This window comes from Rosa rugosa, chromosome 4 (assembly GCF_958449725.1).
Source record: "Rosa rugosa chromosome 4, drRosRugo1.1, whole genome shotgun sequence".
NCBI classification, from domain to species: domain Eukaryota; kingdom Viridiplantae; phylum Streptophyta; class Magnoliopsida; order Rosales; family Rosaceae; genus Rosa; species Rosa rugosa.
The window spans coordinates 17,473,557-17,494,126 of NC_084823.1; the positions used below are offsets into that span (position 1 = coordinate 17,473,557).

Genomic DNA, 20,570 nt, shown 5'->3' on the forward strand with positions numbered 1-20,570 from the left:
TTAGGAAGCTAAGCAATTGTGCGTACCTATGTACCTCTAGCGCCTTTGGAGTTGTACCGAAGGAGAATTCCCGCTATCTACGTATTTAATCTGTAATGAATAGGTCAATTTCTATGTACCACTGTGGGTACTAACACTATCTTCTTGTCTGTCTATACCATTAAATGAAAGCGGAAGGGTATGTAACGGCCTATTCTGGCTTGTGATGAATATATTATCTCGCCCCGGGGGCTTATTCAAAAAATGATATTAATGAATTTAATTAGGTGACAAAAAAAATCAGCTATTAATTGTTTATTAATCTAAGGGATATGTCTACAGATTCTTTAGTCCATATTTTTCTTCATTTCATTAAGTTCTTTCCTATAATTTTTCTTTCTAAATAGCATTAATATATGGAATTTTTTTTTTTTTTTTTGATCGGGTTAGTTGTTAGTAACTCACACACCCATGCAGTGGTATCCCAGCGCCAGGACACCTGCACCGACATTGCTGCGAAAGCCTGGCAAAGCCAGACTAATCCACTGCACCGCAGACGCACGAACCCAAAGGGTCCCTCAAATCTGCTGGCCACGGGATGGAGCTGGGATTCGAACGCTAGACTTGGGGGTTCCAGACTAGGCCATTCGACCAACAATAATATATTGAATTAAGTGACAAGAAATAGGCATTAATTTTTTTTCCAACTATTGATCCATTTCATAAAAAAAAATAGCATTAATAAATTGAATTTGAAAAATACGTATGTCCAAATTAAGTAGTACGAAAATATTCCATGTTAGTAGCAGCCAATAATTATCATCTACAATCTAAATATAAGGGAGAAAAAAAAAATTAACCCTAGCAACAGAAAGAGAAAAAAATGAACAAAAGAACATACACTATCAGAAAATTACACTTTTACGATGCACAATTTACGGCGTGCATCCCAGGCGCATTTCGAAATGCGCCTTAAAAAATATATGGTTTGGGTCATTGACGGCGTGCATTTAATGTACGCCCTAAATGTTGCTTCTCATTTACTGCTTGCATATTTTGTACGTCGTGAATGACTTCTTTGAAGTCTTTTACGGCTTACCTCTTAGTGCGCCATAAATGGCATTTCACTAGCGCGCCCAAACTCTCGCCCTAAAATTTGACTTCCCACTTTTTTTTTCTTGTCCCACGCCAGAACCCTTTGAAGATCTAAATCAAAAGACTCAAGAGAACAAGAGCCGGTATCACAAAAATTAGAAGACCCTCTGACTGGAGAAAGCACTAGATTGAAAACCCTCTCTTCTCCAATTCTTCGAATCTCTTTCTCTCACATAATCCATTTTGGTCTCTCTACATATGCGCAGAAGAACCTGAAGCTAGAGCTCCTGCGACCCCATGAACGGGTGAAGAGGATCCAGTCGGTGACTAACACAGATGACGAAGAATCCCATCGCAGTGCTACCGGTCAAAGCTGATTGCCTCCCGAAAGGAAAGGTAAACGTCCCAATTTAATTTCAATTGAAATTTCTAGGGTTTTTAGTTTGGAGGATTTGGTTTGGTGGTTGTCTTCTTCTCTCATCACTAAGATAAATTATCAAAAATTGCTGGAATTTCTTTGGGATTGTTAGGAAAATAAATCTAGTTGTGGTTTTCCGAAAGGTAGAAGTCCCCAATTCGGAACTGTAAAAATAATGTTCTTGTGGAATCAGTCTCGTCAAGGTTTTGTAAATCAACCTTTTTACTTTTGACATTGTTATGCTTTGTATTTCTTTGTGTTTGTAATTCAAATTGAAATTGTGCAGATGAAACAGCTCGGATTTTGGTCAAAATAACTTAATTACCTTCCAGGTTTGTTCTAATCATATTCAATCACAAAGCCCATTTCTTTTTGTGGTTTCTGAGATATTCTATGGTGTTGGTTCTGTGTTTTCTTCAATTATTTTGGAAAACCCAGAAAGCAAAATCCATGGTCTTTGTGTTTAAATTTTGTGGTTCATAGAGATTATATCCATTCTGCTGTCTCAGGACTTCTTCCTTTTGGATTTGAAAAGAGGACAAACTTTCCTCTTCCACTTTCTTTCAGCCAAATCCAGTTATGTATCGGCATTTTTAGTGAAATGGTTAGTGGTTACTATTAGTAATGGTGTTGTTGATGAAAAACAATGGAAAACTTAGTGCATTAAACGTACTAAGCAGATTTTCCTATTTTTGTTGTTGTATAGGTTCATGATCTGCAAGTTCATTGGTGAATGGTTACTGGTTGGGTTAATATATAATATGAAATAGTAGCCTGATATTTTGGTGGTTGTGACTTTTGACAAGTATATATATGACATGTACTACATCTCCTTTGTGTTGAACCAAATTCTCACATAGTGTTGAACCCGCAATGGCAATTGTGCCAATCACAGCCGCTGGTGCTGTTTCTGGAGCACTAGTTACTCCAAGATATCGGGATGGTGCTCAATCACAGCTTTGGTTACATGATGCAGAACAGATGGCAACCAAATTTGAAGAGCAGTTAGATCGTGTTAAAGGAGGAAAACGAAAAGTGACTAGTAGACGCGAAATAGCTTCTCGGAGTCCGATTGGGACGCACCATACCTTTCCGGAAAGGGAATCGCGCCAGAAATCAAACTCGTGGCTATGCCACGACGTGTGACCTTTTTCGGGCTTTCGGGGTCGTTTAGGGCCTCAAAAATGCGTTTTTCTATTTTTACCCGTTTTGGTTTTCCTAGTTATTTTCGGGTTGTTTTCGTTTTTACCCATGGGCTTTAGGGTTTCATTGTTAGTCGCCCTAGGGTTTATTTTCTCTTATTTAAGCCGCCTTAAGCGACGGCAAACCTATCTATTATCTTTTATCAATAAATTTGAGATTATTCTCTTTTTATCTCTGGTGGACTCCAGAATTCTTTGTTAGGTTTATTGCTGGTAAACCTAGGTTATCAATCCGATCATTCCGACTGCGTCATTACAAGTTAGTATACTTCCCTATATTACAAATTCAACTTGCTTGCTTTCTTATCACCGTTTTCTATAGCCTTTGAATTAGTTTTTTGAAGCTTAGAAGTTGGTTTGCATTCTATTTCGCAAATTGATATTTGATATGCAATTCATAAGTCTTCAATAGGATTTGTGTAGCTGTTATACATAATGACAGGAGGAGTGTTATGTGATATTCCACAAATATGTTGAGCTCTATCAATGTAGTTGACTGATCACATATGCTTTTTTTGGGTCTTAAAGAAAGCTAGACTTGGAGCATCTTTTGCCAGCTCCTATTGGTTTTGTTGACAGCAAGACACAAGTTACTCGGTGGGAAGAGGGGAATGGTGTTGGTAAGATGGCCCGTTTTGGCTCTATCTTGTGCCCCATTTGGATGGTAAGATGGGCAGAGTTTCTAATTCTGTGTCCTCTGAAAAAAAAAATGCAAAAAAAAGGCACTGCCTAATTGAGTTTTTTGGTTTACAAATTTGTTTAGTTTGTTATATGATGGTGACCATCTGATAATGGCCTTGATTTATATATTGGTTCAGGCACATAACTTAGCTGTCTCAATTTCCTGTTAAGATTATATATCATTTATAAGCTGGAATTTATTACATGTTGGTATAGGACACAGAGGCCGAAGTTGGTATTGATAGGACACAGAGGATGGAACGAACATGTTGCAGTCCTCTGATATCAGAATGAGAGGAATCAAAGGGAACTCAATCCTCTCCTTCAATATTGCTGCTCAATTCCCAATTGATTTTGTTGAGTTCGACGTTCAGGTAATTAACTAAGCATAATCTTTGTACTTCTTTTGGGTTCCCAATTTCTAAACAAAATCAAGAATCATGATGCACCTTCATGCATTTCGTCACAGTTTGGTTTCTTAGTAGTATTGCTTTTACTGTAAGCAGAATTTACTTTTGTAGGTGACCAAAGATGACTGTCCAGTAATTTTCCATGACAGCTTTATCGTCAGCGAGAACAAGGTTAGTTGGTTCTTGATCGATCCCTCTAAACCCATAAGTTCTTGATTTGATCTGCTTATTTTCATTAGTGTAATATGTAATCTGAACGTAGGTGATATCTTGTGTGGAATTTGGTTTCAGGATGTTTTCATTGAGAAGAGAGTTACAGACCTTAAGCTACCAGAATTTCTTTCCTATGGACCCCAGAAACAGCTTGGAGAGGTCATCATCAATGTTGATTTGTTTGTTTTCATATTGATTTTTTTGTATCTGTGGATTTTTTGTGGAATTGAAGTTTGATGATCACATAGTCTACAAAGAGAGACAGCTCAAGCATGTTCTTCAAGTAATCTTGCAGGTAACAATGCTTATTTTATAGTCTATATATGTGTAATAGTTGTTGTCTTAAGGTTTACTAGTAGAACACAAATCGAAATTGGGTACTTCAACCTCTTTCTTCTACAATGTACAATACTTCAATACATATAGGTCATTTCACTAAATTGTTGAAATGGATTGAAATTGAAAAAGGGTTTTCAACATCTTTGTTATACAATATTGAACATATAGGTGGTAATTTTTACCGAAAGTTGTTTAAACAGGTGGTAAATGAGTATGCAGAGGGCAGACCAATCTTCTTTTCAACCTTTCAGCCTGATGCTGCTCTTTTGATAAGAAAAATGTAGAGCAGTTACCCTGTAAGTAGATCACCTTGATTGGAAAATTTCATGCAAACTTGATGTTTTGAATAGATAGAACGGTTTTGCAGTGACTGACTTGTTAATCTATATACTTATTATCTCCAGGTATATTTCCTGCCTGAAGGAGGGTCTCAAATGTATGCTGATGTTAGAAAGAACTCTTGGGAAGAAGCAGTTAAGATGTGCATGGCAGGTGGTTTGTAAGGCATTGTTTCAGAAGTGAATGAGAGAAATGAATGTAAAGTTGTTGTAAAGGTTTCTTTTTGCTTATATATATGTTTTTCTTTGCTTGTAAGCAAGTTTTATATATGTACAATAATTATATAAATTAAGTTTATATACTAACAAAAAAATAGAAACATGAAATAATACATAAATTGTGAATTTTTGGTTTTTGATTTTTTTTTTTTTTACTTTTTCAACCCTCATTTACGGCGTGCATGGTATGTGTGCCATAAATGTAACCTCTTTTACAGCACACATTTGACTCATTTATGACGTAAATTTTAACTCATTTACGGCGTGCAAGGTATGTGTCGTAAATGCACCTTCTTTTATGGCACACTTTTGATTCATTTACGACGCACATTGTGACTCATTTACGGCGCACTTTATGTGTGCCGTAAATAATAATTGTCTTTTACGGCATGTCCATTTACGGCGCATTTTTGTGTGCCGTAAAATGTCTTTTACGGCGCTCTTTGCGGGCTGTAAAAGACCATTTTTCTGGTAGTGATATATAATCATCTGAATATGTATTTTTCACATTATATTTTCTGTTTTAGGAAATCAGAAATTGGGAGAGAATTGAGTTGTGTTTTCATTGATAATAGGGGCCTCTTTATATAGAGGATAATTACAAGCAGAGAATATAAGTCTTACAAGGAAACTGAATCATAAAATGAGTAGGATATCTCTGAGGATATCTGTAAGACTAACCCTATTATAACTTGCACAAGTAACTTAGAGTTTGGGCCAGACACACAATTCTGTGTTGCCCAAACGTGGTGCTTCTCTCGTTGCCTCGTCAAAAACCTTGTCGAGTAACAAAAACCCAGTGGGATAAAAATAACCTCGGTCGAAGGAGAAAAAGAGTACAACACACCCTTCACGTTTTCAAGACCATACATGTAGACATCTTCTCATGATGACTACAGTCATGAGAGTTTGGATAACTTCCAAACGATGCTACCAACATGTTTCTCGAAAGTGGATTTAGGCAATGACTTAATGAACAAGTCTGCCACATTGTCCTTAGATCAAACCTGGTTCACTTTGATCTTAAGGAGAGTCTGTTGTTGCTGATTATGCTTGGTGTTGTCGCCTTTAATGTAGCCTTGCTTCATTTTTCCAAAACAAGCAGTATTATCCTCATAAATGCTCGTAGGCTCATCTGTGGTAGACTTCAAACCACAATTTCGAACATGCGTAATTATGGATCCAATCTATATACATTCACAAACTACTTCGTGAAGAGCAATAATCTCTACATGGTTCGAAGATATAGCGACCCGGGTCTGTTCTATAGACCTCCAAGATATCGCGGACTTACCCATGTGAACACATAACCAGTTTGGGAATGGCTTTTGTGTAGGTTAGAGAGATACCCAGCATCAGCAAAACCTTTTAAAAACACAAATGTCATTTTGGGATGGGGGTAGAGAATGCAGGCTAGTGTTGGCGGCGCTCCTAGTGTGTGATGGGTCTGAATCCATCATTTCTCTGTAGGGATAGAACAAGCCCATATCACCAGTCCAATGGCATCGCGTTGGCACAGAGGTATACCTAGCTAAAAAGTTTACTGCAAATGAGATGTTCGGTCTTGTGCATTGAGTTAAGTACAATAATGCGCCTATTGTACTTAAGTAGGGCACTATTGCCTCTAGCACATCTTCGTTATCATCCTTCGGACAAAGATGATCCTTTTTAAGATCAAGACTATGGACGATCATGGGCGTGCTTGAAATCTTGACCTTATTAAAATGTCTAAACATCCATCAACACGATGCTCAAGTTTCAAACCGAGACATAATCGTGTTCTCCCAAAATCCTTCATCTCAAATTCAGATTTCAAGTGTTCAACGGTTTCCCTTAATTTCTTAAGGGCTTCCAGTGAAGATCATGTCACCAACATGAACCGCGATAGAATCCGAAACTTGTTATGGAAACGCGCGGGCATATCCTTCCCAATCAAGTAGTCACTTAGTGAGTGTTTCAACCTCATTGCAAATGTGTTCCATGATCTAAAGCCACTTGACTTGGGTAAATGAAGTTCACCAGGAACCTTCATGTATATTATGTATCTAGATGTCCATAGAGATACGTAGTGACCACATTCATAAGCTGCAAGTTCAGTTATTCGGAAACTACCAAACTGACAAGGTAGTAGAGTGCAATGACATCCATTATGGGAGAATATGTCTCCTTGTAGTCGATTCCAGGGTGTTTTGTGAGAAGCCTTGCGCCATAAGGCCAGATTACCATCTCCTTTTCTCATCACGCTTTCTAATGAAGACCCATTAGTCAATAGGTTTTATGTGAGGAGGTGTTAGCATTAGTAGCTCGAAAAAACCTTCCTCTTCGTTAGAGAATCCATCTTAACATGGATCACATCTTTTCATGTAGGCCAATTTTCTCTATATTGGCATTCATTCATCAGCGGAGCGCGGTTCGATATCATCGGACTCAACAAACTCATGCACAATGAAATGCCCGAATACATCATCAATCATGATGGAGTTTCTATCCCACATCTCATGTACAATAGTGTAATTTTCAGATAACTTTATATTCTCAGGAATAGGTTATGACGTTAAGGCATCTCCCAACGATAACCTTAATCCGGAACATTCTCATGAGATGAGCATGGTATACTCGACCTTGTGCTCCTCCTCATAGGTGGATGTCCACCCTTGCCCAATTTGTCATTGTTTCATCTTTCATTCGTAGTCGTAGGTAAGGCTCTAGACATCGAAGGTCTTTCCGGCATACTACACGCTTCCTTCTTAACTAAACAAGTGAACACGCACCAAGCGTTCAAGGTTCCCACAGACGGTGCCATTTGTTGGTGCCAATTTCGTCATCAACGAGTGAACGGAAGTTTTGTTGAAATCCAAGTGTAAAGTGGTGGGGTTGTTTTCTTCAAGTGGGCCTATCTTTTCCTTCAATTAGTTTGACTATGTGAGTAGCCTTGGTCGTCCACTTATGACTGAAGGTATGCCCTAGTGGTCATGTGCCTAGTCTTGGTCGTCTACCTCTTGTAACTAAACTACTGAAGTAAGACCTCGATGGTCCTCTTCCTTTGACCTCCTTGAGTAAGATTGGAAACTTGGCCTTGGACACCGCTATTTTCTTCTTGAGTGAGGCGGGAAGGCCTTTATCATTCCTTCTTGAGAATAGATGGAAGTATGACCGTTTGTTGTCTACTCCCTTGTAGGATGAAACTGATAAACTCGCCTTGGGCTTCCTCCACTTGACGTTGGGCGTCCAGCTCCCTTGTTGGGTAAATTTAGTAGTCTGGCATCAGGTTTCCTTCACCTGGCGTTGGGCGTCTAGCCCCATTGTCAGATGAAACTGATAGTCTGGCTCGGGCTTATATCGTCTTCTTCATGACGTTGGACGTCCACCACTTGAAGTTGGAGGAGGTTCATCATAACAGCTCTCTTGTTGGGTGAAGCTGATAGCCTCGTCTAGGGCTTCCTTCACCTGATGTTGGGACTCCACGCTCCTTTGTTGGGTGAAACTGGTAGCCTAATCGCAGGCTCTCTTCACCTGACGTCTCGAGATTCCTCCACTTGACATTGGGCGTCCAATCTGTGACTTGGGTGTATATCAACCTCCTCTTAAACATCCAATCTGGCTTGGGCGTACAATATCCTCCACCTGATGCTGGGCATCCACTGCCTCGAGTTGGCGGACCTCTATGGAGGACCAGCCTAAGGCCAGCCAAACACACTCCGATGCCTAAGTTAGATAAGTGTGTTTGAACATTTATGGAGATTGGAGAAGAAAGAATAATGCTTAAGCATTTTGACATGAGAATGAAGTTGACATGTCAGTAGAGAAAGAGAGATAAGAGACTATGCATGTTGGCATAGCTTTGGGAGAGAAGAGAGAGTTGAAGTCCCCCCTTCTGCTTGTGAAGGATTGATATTTATAGGAGAAGGAGTAGTTGAGGTGGAAAGGGATAGTATGGGCTCTTCCCTAAAATCGGGGTGTCAGCCCGTAATTCCTGCTTACTGACACTCCAAGGTATGGGTTTGACAGATTCGATGACACGTGTCACCACGTTATGGTCTGATTTGGTTGGTGAAGGGTCAAGAGACATGTGTCGCCTATCCAAGCTTCCCTTTTCCTTGAATTACTCTTAGGCCATGCCTAAGAGCCATGCTTCATGTCAGAATTCGACACTTGGCATGGTTGGTGAGATTTGGCCTTAAATGGTGCTACATGTCTCTTCATGATAACTACTAATTGTGAACCTGGAGGTCGATGCTTTAGCCTTGGAGCTCGTGGTCATGATCCTTAGAGGTCGAGGGTCTTAAGCTTGGAGGTCAAACTCTTGTTCTTGGGGGTTGAGTGTCTTGATTCCTTTGGATTATGTTTCCCATAGTGAGGTCATGATATGCTTTTGTCTTGCCATCCAAGATGGTGAATCAATCATATGGTGACCATCCAAGACTTAAGAGGTGGAGATATAAGGTTGGAGACTTGGAGTACCAAAGTGAAGCATCTCACTAGCCATGGTTATTTCCGTCTTAGGATTATCTTTTCTTTCTTGACGAAAGGTTTAAGTGCATTGAAAGGTCGGAGTCTTGCGTGGACTCTTTGACATTTCAACGCATCCTACGTGGAGTGGGTTGAAAAGTCAAAAGTATTTGGCGAACCAAATTATGACATCAACAGAATACATTGGCCACTAAACCTTTCGAAAATCGAAAGAAGAAGTGGGTGTTTCATATGATCTAGGATGAATAAGTTGTTCCTTTTAATTTGAAATCACGGTCATACATGTTGGTGATGACATGGATATGAATGTGCATGTGTGCATTTTCACGCTTGCGTAAATTGAATGTCCACACAATACCTATCCGAAAGAAAGAGAATACTATGAATTTTTTCATTTGACTATGGTGAGAAGAAAGAGCTACAGATTTCTTTAAGTATTTATTTGCTGCTGAGATGAGACCTCACATGAGATTCCATATACCTATTCTTTTTCCTGATGTTGATCTCCAATGGATGGAAAGAAATATTATAGTATGGAACTATGGATGATATGTATTCTGTTCTTTTCAAAATTGGTGGATTAAAGGCTCCCGGTGTAGATGGCTTTCCTGCTCTCTTCTATCAAAAGCATTGGAATCTTTGTGCTAAGGGTATCTTTGTATTGTGGCTTTTGCTTTCGCTACTGGTGAGATTCATACTGGTTTAAATCAAACTCTCTTATCACTCTTGTCCCTAAAAACTTAAGGTCCTCCACATATGCATCTGTTTTGACCTATTAGTCTTTGCTGCACAGTCTATAAAATCATTTCTAAAATTTAAAGTTCAAAAAATAAGGCCTTTGCTCTGCAAATGGATAAGCCCCAACCAAGTAAGTTTTGTGCCTGCTAGACTGCTAGGCATATTTGCTGACAATATTATAATTGCACAGGAGATCATTCATAAATGTAGAAACTCTAAAGGTCAAAAGGGATTTCTAGCTTGGAAAATCGACTTGTCTAAGGCTTGTGATAAGCTGAATTGGCAATTCATTGGAAAAGTTTTATATCAAGTTGAAATTCCACAAAAACTTGTTAAATTGATTATGAGCTGCGCATTACCTCTGCTAGTTATCAAGTTATTGTAAATGGTGAGCTTTGTGATACTTTTAGTGGGGGGATGTTGGAGAGGAAAGATCTCACATTGGAAAAGTGACAAATAAAATATAACGTATAAGTGGGTGGCTCTTACCCAATTGTACCGAGGTCTTTTGTGATTAAAACCAACACCTAATTGGTGGTTAAGTTGGGACAGTATCGGTACAATGGTGGGCCACGGGCCACGCTTGTCGCTGTTTAACATGGTATCAGAGTGGGTCGCGGTCGCTCTTCAATACGTCGCCATCATGGACCCGGATATGGATTCATTCATTAATTGATTCACCAATCTCCTCTCTAATCATGGACCTAGTTTGGGTTCATTAAATTGGCCATCGGAAGTTTCCGATTGGATTATTGTCAAGTGTCCGATGTGGGCCTTGGATTGTTATGTGATTGGTCAAGTCTCTAATGTGGGACTTGTGACCCGATTTCCAATGTGGAATTGGGTTTGTCAATTAATTCCACGTGCATACCTAGAGTTAGGTTGTACGTGAGGGGGCGTGTTGGAGAGGAAAGATCCCACATTGGAAAAGTGACAAATAAAATATAACGTATAAGTGGGTGACTCTTACCCAATTGTACCGAGGCCTTTTGTGATTAAAACCCAACACCTAATTGATGGTTAAGTTGGGACAGTATCGGTACAATGGTGGGCCACGGGCCATGCTTGTCGCTGTTTAACAGGGGAGAGGTATTAGGCAGGGGGATCCTTTGTCTCCTTATATTTTTGTTCTTTGCATGGAGAGGTTATCTTATCTTATCACTTCAGCTACTGAAGTAGGTCAATGGAACCCCATTCCTGCATCCCGAACTAGTCCTTCTGTTTCTCATTTGTTTTTTGCTGATGACTTGATTTTATTTTCTGAGGCTACTGTTCGTCAAGCTGGTGTTATGAAGCAGTGCATGGACATATTCTGCAACTTATCTGGTCAGACTGTGAATTTTGACAAATCCATGGTTTAGTGCTCCCCTAATGTAAATGTCAATTTGGCAAAACAGATCAGTGATGTGTGTGGCTCTCCCCTAACTAAAGATTTGGAAAAGTACCTTGGAATGCCTTTGATTTATTCCAGAGTAACAAAGAATACTTATGCCTCTATCACTGATAAGGTTCAGTATCGTTTGGCTAGCTGGAAGAGTAAGATTGTTTGACTGGGAGGTAGACTCTAATTCAGGCTGTGTCAGCTGCAATTACTCTCTATGCAATGCAGACAGCAAAACTACCAGTGCATACTTGGAATAAGTTGGATAAGTTGAATCGGGATTTTCTTTGGGGAGACACTGATCAGAAGAGGAAAATTCATCTCACTAATTGGGACATTGTTTGTAAATCCAAGGTTAATGGTGGTTGTGAACTAAGAAGGCTACTGATATGAAGAAAGCTATGCTTGCGAAGGCACGCTGGAGGATAACTCAGGGAGATCAAGGTCTATGGTGTAGAATTTTTCAAGAAAAATACCCAAAATATGACTCTTTATTACAACATAGCTATCGGAAGCCAAAAAATTATTCTAGTACTTGGATGGGATTGTTTATGATGCTGAGCTTCTCAGGAAAGGTCTTTACTGGAGGATTGGCTATGGTATTGATGTAAAATTCTGGTATGATAAATGTTCCTCGGTTGGTGTGTAAAGCCAAATTGTTTGTATTCTTAGACATTCTAACCATATGTCTACTGTTCAAGATTTTTGGTGTAATGGTGAGTGGAACCTTCCCATGCTCAAAAGCTGTTTACCTATGGAGATTGTTAATAAAATATAAACATTCTAATCTCTATGACAGGGGTCCTTGATACACTCATTTGGAGAGGTACTTCTTCTGGAGTTTTTACAGTTAAATCGGCTTATCAGCTTCTTTGTGATGAACCAGACCAATCAAGTAATAAGTGGAATCTGGTTTGGACCATTCCTATCCCTCCCAAAATTAAAATGTTCATATTGCTTGTGCTGCAAGGGAAAATCCCTACCAATGTTCAAAGATTCAGACGAAACATGGCTGCTGATTCTTTTTGTCACTTGTGGCGATAAGGAGGATACTTTACTTCACTTGTTCAGGGATTGCCCCACAGCTCGTAAGGTTTGACAAGCTTTTAATATTCCTTTAAACATGAGGCTTACTTTCAATTAGATTGGATGAGTTGGTTATGTGCCAATATCTATCAAAAGCATACTTTTCTGAATATGCAGTGTGGAATGTCTTCTTCATCTTTTGTTGTTGGTTCATTTGGAAGTGGAGGTGTAATGGTATTTTTTATCAGAATTTCTGTACTCCCTTCAATATATATATATGATGTAATTATTGGTTATGCTGATGAGTGGTTTAGTGCAAATATCAAACCCCTTGTGCAGAAAGATATGCAGATTGAAGCAGGGGGATAAATCAGCAAAGAGATTGTTAACAACATCAATTTTTGGTTGGTAGGAATCATTCAGTCTAATATTGAATGAGATGCAAGAAAACATATCACTGGTGTTCTATTCTAGTCGATTTATCTCTCAGGTTTGGCTAAGTTTCTCTCTATAATTTTTTTTTTAATACAAATTATGAGTGATATCCCCTCTCCAATTTATCTTTTTTGTTTCTTATATAAAGACTTCCAAGTTCACAAGGCACCCAACTTAAACAATTTCAATAATTATTTTGACTGTTATGTAACTTAAATGTTCCTCAAATTGGTTGGTTCTTTATTCTCCAGCAATGAACTGTGAACTTACCATGGACATTATGGTTCATAGGTTGGGTCATTTGTCATCAGAGCTTAACTCAATGCATTCTTTAATTTTAATTATTTGAATTGCTTAACCATTTACCTATCCATCATAAGCCTATATGTCATTCTGGTTCATGTATGTCACAAAATGAAATCTTTTTTTTTTTGTTAAATAAATTGAAACTAATTTGCTTTTGAGGTTGCTACAGTACTCTTACTGGTACAAACGTAACAATGAGTGTGTTCTGACTCTAGATAATCTTGGTGAGCAGGTTGGAACTGTAAATTTTTAGTCATCCATTGCCTGTCTTCACTTACACATTTTGTTGCTGTTAGATTTGGTCAGAGATGCAGAATGGTTTCTTGCCAAACTTCATCCTTTTCAATACCATCCAGCGTTTTAACGATCAGCAAAGTTTCCTCTTGTTCCTATTCAAAAGTCATCAGTTTCCAATTTTCCATGCCAAGCCTAGTTTCTATTGCGGTACTCAAGGAAGCAAAAATTCTTGATCACTAAATCTGTTAAAGTAATATGCAATTCATATGGTTTGTGACCAGTATCACGTTTTTCTTTAGTGTATATATAAGAATCCTCTATATCACCTTTTGTGATTGCTGTAAAAAAATTGCTATTAATAAGCTAGATGAAAACAAGTTTTACTAACTTTATTGTGTTACTGTTTTCATGTAAGGATTTAAATGCAGTTCATCAGAGTTTTGCAAGGTTGCACAATGGATTTTTTGGGATGTCTCACATGTTTTCCATTGTAAAGCATCTAGGGTCCAGATCGTTGCCCTGGCTAATCCATGCACTAGAGATCATATATCAAACAAGGTATGTCATGCCATGGAGCAATAGTTCAGAAAAATTGCAAATGCAACTTAGTTAATTACTAAAGGGTAGTTTTAAGATGTTTCATCTGTTTAGTTGCATTCATCGTATTGTTAGAGGGTTTTCTGTGTTTCTGCATACAAGATTTTGATAATGCCCAAAATTAACTGGGATTCACTTTTTGGTTTATGTGTTCTTTTTTCAGACAGCTACCCTGGAAACCTTGATTACAGGATTGCAAGAAGCATTACCAAAATCTATTGGACTGCTTCCTTTTGATGAAGGCGTGACAGGTATATGTGCTTGCACAGGTTGTATGAGGCTTGTTAAAGAAAAGCTTACCTGGAAACCAAATCAGAGCTCAAAGGAGAAGTTCTTAGTGATTGATATAAAGGAGATTGGAAGTGTATTATATTGGCTGGGGATTCTTGATATCGTATTGGTTAGTGATCTAAGTTTTTCATTTTACAACTTAATTAAGGATGCTTCCATGTTGGTATTTACTTATGTTCTTATATTCACACAAATTATACTAGGGACTTCAAAAATGTAATGCAAACAGTACAGGAAAATTGGTCATTCACGATGCAAGATTTACGGCTCACATTTGATGCTGGCCATGAATAAGTATCATTTACGACATGTATTAGATGCACACCGTAAATCTTACAATTCTTTAAAGAAAATTACGACATGTTTGCAAGAATGCCGTAAAATCATACTTTTATTAAAATTTACTGCGTTTTACCGTTGCAAGCTGTGATTTCAGCGCATAAAAAATTGTCAAATGGGACAAATTGGCCCGTTACAAAAATTAGACTTCTCACCTCGTCTCTCTCTCACTCGTCATCTCTCCCTCACTCTTCTCACTCGCCTCCTCTCACCTCAAAACGCAGCGACCATTGCTCCGACCTCCTCGGCTCTCCCATTGCTCCGGCCACAGTAGTTCGGTACCTTCTTCTCTCCCATCCACAACTCTTATAGATGTATCTTCTTCTTATGTCGATTACTTTGGCTGGGTGTTTGGCTAGGGTTTGTATTTGACTGCAATGGATTGAAACACCGATAGAGTTTAGGTTTGAGGCTAGAATGAAATTGAAATATATGATGTGAAACTGAAATTGGTTAAAACCTATATACTCGGGAATGTTTTGTTTGTTTAGGCCTAAGAACAATTTGTGTTTGGGTAAGAAGTTCGGTACCTTCTTCTCTCCCATCCACAACTCTTATGGATGTATCTTCTTCTTATGTCGATTACTTTGGCTGGGTGTTTGGCTAGGGTTTGTATTTGACTGCAATGGATTGAAACACCGATGTTCGGTACCTTCTTCTCTCCCATCCACAACTCTTATGGATGTATCTTCTTCTTATGTCAATTACTTTGGCTGGGTGTTTGGCTAGGGTTTGTATTTGACTGCAATGGATTGAAACACTGATAGAGTTTAGGTTTGAGGCTAGAATGAAATTGAAATATATGATGTGAAACTGAAATTGGTTAAAACATACTCGGGAATGTTTTGTTTGTTTAGGCCTAAGAACAATTTGTGTTTGGGTAAGAAGGTGGAATTGAACAATTTGCCTAAGAACTAGAATAAGGCGTAAAACTAGTGTTTGGGTCTGATTGAGCTATAACTTTAACAGTATTTTTGCTTATCTGTAGCAGGGAGGCAACAAATGCATGAAACATGCTTTTACAAATTGGGAAAACGGATAGGGTTAGAGACACTATAGGAATAGACCAAAGTATTCTTACAAATTTTTGAATTTGGGATAACGTCATAACAGCCAAATGGATTCCAGGTACTTATGTTGGGTCGGGGTAAGAACCTTAGCTACCAATGTGATATTTTTAAACTACTTGAGATACCAAAGTTACTAATGAAACTATTCTAAAAAAAAAAATAATAATAATACTAATGAACCAAACGTTAGGATCTGTTTGCATTTTTTTCCCAATTAATGGAGGCTTTGCAGTTACATTTGTGGCAAATCTTCAATTTAGGGTTGTTTGATTTCATTGTCTGATTGTCTCAATTTTTACTTGAACGAGCGAACGAACAAATATTTGCAATTGAATGACTGAAAAAAGTTACCCACCGAATAAATAAGGGTAATTTTTATCCTTCATTCAATTGCAAATTTTTGCCCAATACCATTTGGTCTAGTGGCATAGTCTCTCCTTTGTAAATGGGAGGTTGTGAGTTTGACTCACGAAAGACTAGTTGTAGCATTTGAGTTGTTTATCTAATAAAAAAAAATTGCAAATTTTTGTTTGTTCGTTCGTATGCTCATTCAAATAAAAAACAAATTCATTTACTACTTGTAAATTTTATTTTTGGATTAAATATTTGTTACTCCTCAAACTTTTGTCTGAAAAACAGTTTAGTCCCTCGCCTTTCAAATTAAACTGGATAGTCATTATTCTCTCTAATTCTCACACAACAGGTCCAAAATGATCTGAAATGACTATTATGCCCCTCATTTTCTATTTTTATTATTATTTTTATTTTTTCTCTATTTTTTTTAATTTTTCTCCCCTTTTTTAATACTCTCTCTCTCTCTCTCCCTCCCTCCCTCTCTCCCTCTTTCCTGGCCGCACGGTCTCTCTCTCTCTCCCTCGACCTCTCTTCTTCTTCTCTTCCTCTGCCATCACCGGAGACCACCACTTCCGGCCACCATCTCACCAAAAACCTAAACTCTCCCTTTCTCTCTTCTCAGCCGCGCGTCCTTCTCTCTCTCCCCTGACCTCTCGCTCCCTCTCTCTTCTTCTTCCCTCTGCAACCACCGGAGAACACCATTTCATCACGCCGCCACCTCCAATCGATCCAGCACCCAAATCCCCGAAACTCATTTGCCTGACGCCTGACGACGCCGTTCGAGCATCACCGAAGCTCTCGGCTCTGCATGCCTTCGATTTCTAGTCTCCAGCTCGAATCGAGCTTCAACACCTCCATAAACGAAGTCGGAGCTACACTATCTTTCGAAACCCCAAACTCCCGACCTCCTATTCTGACCAGAGCCGCCGCACGCGCTTCACGCGCCACCGCTGGTGCGTGGGAGAAGCTAGCTCCGCCGCTCATGGCTGCTAGAGCTTCAAACCGCCTCTATTAGGCAATCTTAGTGTTTTCTGAATTGATTAATCGAATGTTTGGTGTTTCGGAAATTTTAGCTAAATTTGGGTTCAATTTGGTTGTCTGTAGGCAGCAAATCCTCATGTTCGTGCTATTGTGTTGTATCTGAGCACACAGTACTCGGTTCGAATCTCGTATGTATGGTGAAGATTATCGAGTTTGAATTTAGTTGTAACGGAGCATTGGATTGATTATTTGAAATCTAACGGTAGACTAGAGAGTTTTGATTAAGCAATCTTTGTTCATTAGTTACTCCGGATGCTTTTTTTTTTTTTTTTTTTTTGCTTGTGGAAGGTAGTTTAGCTGCAGAATTGTAAGATTAGGTACGATTTTTCGTTTAATATGCTCTCATTAAAGTCATGCTTTCATGCTTGGCTTGTTGCAGGGAGGTGCTTAAACCTATTCTTGATCCGTACTTTGATAAATGTAAGTAAAAAATCGTTTTTGAGTTGGTAGATTAGACATGGCAGAAGAAATGAAATGGTGGCCGGAGATGGTGTTCTCCAGTGGTTGCAGAGGGAAGAAGAAGAGAGAGGGAGCGAGAGGTCAGGGGAGAGAGAGAGAAGGAAGCGCGGCTGAGAAGAGAGAAAGGGAGAGTTTAGGTTTTTGGTGAGATGGTGGTCGGAAGTGGTGGTCTCCGGTGATGGCAGAGGAAGAGAAGAAGAAGAGAGGTTGAGGGAGAGAGAGAGAGAGACCGTGCGGCCAGGAAAGAGGGAGAGAGGGAGGGAGGGAGAGAGAGAGTAAAAAAAGGGGAGAAAAATTAAAAAAATAGAGAAAAAATAAAAATAAAAATAAAAATAGAAAATGAGGGGCATAATAGTCATTTCAGATCATTTTGGACTTGTTATATGAGAATTAGAGAGAATAAGGACTATCCAGTTTAATTTGAAATGCGAGGGACTAAACTGTTTTTCAGGCAAAAGTTTGAGGAGTAAGAAGTATTTAATCCTATATTTTTTGTTTGATTGATTCACTCGAAAGTTCATGTTCTTGGAGGATAGGGTGGGCAGCTGAGGATGATAGATTTATCTGTATCATATAGGGAGTATAAGAAAATGATCGGAAAAGAAAAATAACAACAGAAGCATAAAGATAAGCTTGATAAAAAAATTAAAAAAAAAAGATAAGATGAGATAGTAAAGATAGAGTGATTATAAATTCATTAAGCGATGATTAAAATATTTTCAATTAAGTGAGTTTTGATGTTTAAGCGAATGATGCATAATTCTCGTTTCTGAGAAATTTATAAGTGTCGTTCTAGCCTTCGATTATCAATGAAATATTCCTTTACTCAAAAAAAAAAAAAAAAACAAAAAAACAAAAAAAAAACATTTTCACTCACCATGTGGTTATTTTTAATGATTTTCACTACTAGCAAAATAACCTATCCATACTGATTTCTACTAGCCACAGATATCTGTGTGGAATATCAAGTGATACAGACAACCGTAACTATTAACTTATATGGACCGCACAGAAAATACATTCATAATTGTACATACAAAAATCTATGTGACTGGCAAGGGAAGTGGCGAGGGCACCCGCGACACGGGGGGACTGGCACAGGAGGCACCGGCACTGGCACCGGCGGAGTTCCGTGGCAGTGGATTGTGGATGCTCAGAAGAAGATGAAGGTTCAGGCCAAAATCTGTTTCTTTTCTGTGCTCATGGTCATCATGCTCTGCTTCGTGATCCTTAAAGTCATCAAGCTCATCGAGTTTTTCGCTGTCACACCAAAGAAATGAGATGGTACCACCGATTTTGTGTTTAAGCTGTGGAAAACACTCTATTATCATTTTGGATCAGTGGAACAATTTTTGTTTTGATGTTTAATGTATGGAACCGATTATCGGTGTAACTAATTTTGTTTTGATGTTTAATCTTTGCTGTGGATGACGCTTTTTGCCAATTTTGTTGCTGGATTGAAGAGCTTCCTGGTCAGATCTCGCATGTCGGAGCCTGCTATCGCGTTTTCGTTCCTCAGCAACGCGGTCTCAGTGGTGGGCTTGTGTCTGCAGGAGGAAGCGCGTGGGGCGAAGGAAGCCCGCGATAAGGAGGTACATGCCGTGTGGCAGGAGGAGCAAGAGAGGGAATCTGTTCGCCAGGTCAGGGAAGTGGAAATTGCCAAGAAGAAAGAGCTGCTTGAAGCCAATGCGCAAGCCATGGCGGCTCACTCTCTGATTCTGCAGTAGGCGTTGGTAGCCTATGTTGGGCTACTTTCGATCTCTGACAAATAGGTTGCTCATCATTGGCACGTGGAATTGTAGATTTGTGGAGAAACTATGGAGTTAGCAGGGGGCAAGGAAAATTTTGGGTTTTTGGCATGATAGCAGGGAGGGTTATGGGAATCAAATTTTAATTTTCAATCTAGATTTTCATCCATGTTTTGCTCAGGTTGTATGCATGTTTTGCTCAGGTTGTATGATCTTACACTATTGGAGAATTGAAGTTAAGTTTAGACAGAGATATGATAGTAATGGTGTCTATCTCCTCGCATATTGTCTATTTTATTTGCTATTCTCTGTTTTGTCATTTTTTTTTCCTTCCAGTTTCCTTGATACACATTGTTAAACTAAAAGCCTGTTTCTAAATTTCTAATTTATGTGAATTTTTTGTTGAAAAAAAAAAAAACAAAAAAAAAACATAGACCCACACATATTTGTGACAATATCTATCTCACACTGATATTTGTGACAATACCTATCTCACTCAGATATATGTGTATATTGTGTTTGTATTTCATACGGTTATCTGTGTAAAAGATAACTGATAAAATCATTAAAATGTTTAATAAAACGTAGACCCACACATATTTTGTGACAATATCTATCTCACACAGATATTTGTGTATATTGTGTTTGTATTTCATACGGTTATCTGTGTAAAAGATAACTGATAAAATCATTAAAATGTTTAATAAAACGTAGACCCACACATATTTTGTGACAATATCTATCTCACACAGATATTTGTGTATATTGTGTTTGTATTTCATACGGTTATCTGTGTAAAAGATAACTGATAAAATCATTAAAATGTTTAATAAAACATAGACCCACACATATTTTGTGACAATATCTATCTCACACAGATATTTGTGACAATACCTATCTCACACAGATATTTGTCTATTGGGAAAATGCTCATTTACCCAATTTTAGCTTAAAATTTGCCACTTGCTCCACTAACTGTTTTTTAACCCCGTTTACCCAAAACACTCTAAGGGATTATTTCCCATTTACCCAATTAATTCTTTTTTTCATCTTTTTATTTATTTTTGGGACTTTTTTGCCCTCTCCCCCCTCACCGATTTCTCTGTCCCCCCCCCCCTCACCAATTTCTCTCTCTCTCCAGACGACATCGGATCTCTCTCTCCCTCCCTCCATCCCTCCAGCAG

General features: G+C 38.6%; 2 long non-coding RNA genes and 1 pseudogene across 2 annotated transcripts; all 3 read left to right on the plus strand.

The window, feature by feature from the left end:
• Positions 1–2,365: 2,365 nt before the first annotated feature.
• On the plus strand, positions 2,366–7,439 carry LOC133744443 (glycerophosphodiester phosphodiesterase GDPD2-like; annotated as a pseudogene).
• Positions 7,440–11,278: 3,839 nt separating this feature from the next.
• On the plus strand, positions 11,279–14,608 carry LOC133741720 (uncharacterized). The gene is made up of 3 exons (XR_009862081.1): positions 11,279–12,199; positions 12,283–14,045; positions 14,248–14,608. It is a non-coding gene; the product is annotated as an uncharacterized LOC133741720 (long non-coding RNA).
• A 255-nt stretch (positions 14,609–14,863) lies between these two features.
• LOC133706476 (uncharacterized) lies at positions 14,864–19,707 on the plus strand. The gene is made up of 3 exons (XR_009844565.1): positions 14,864–14,992; positions 17,559–18,922; positions 19,102–19,707. It is a non-coding gene; the product is annotated as an uncharacterized LOC133706476 (long non-coding RNA).
• Positions 19,708–20,570: the final 863 nt, after the last annotated feature.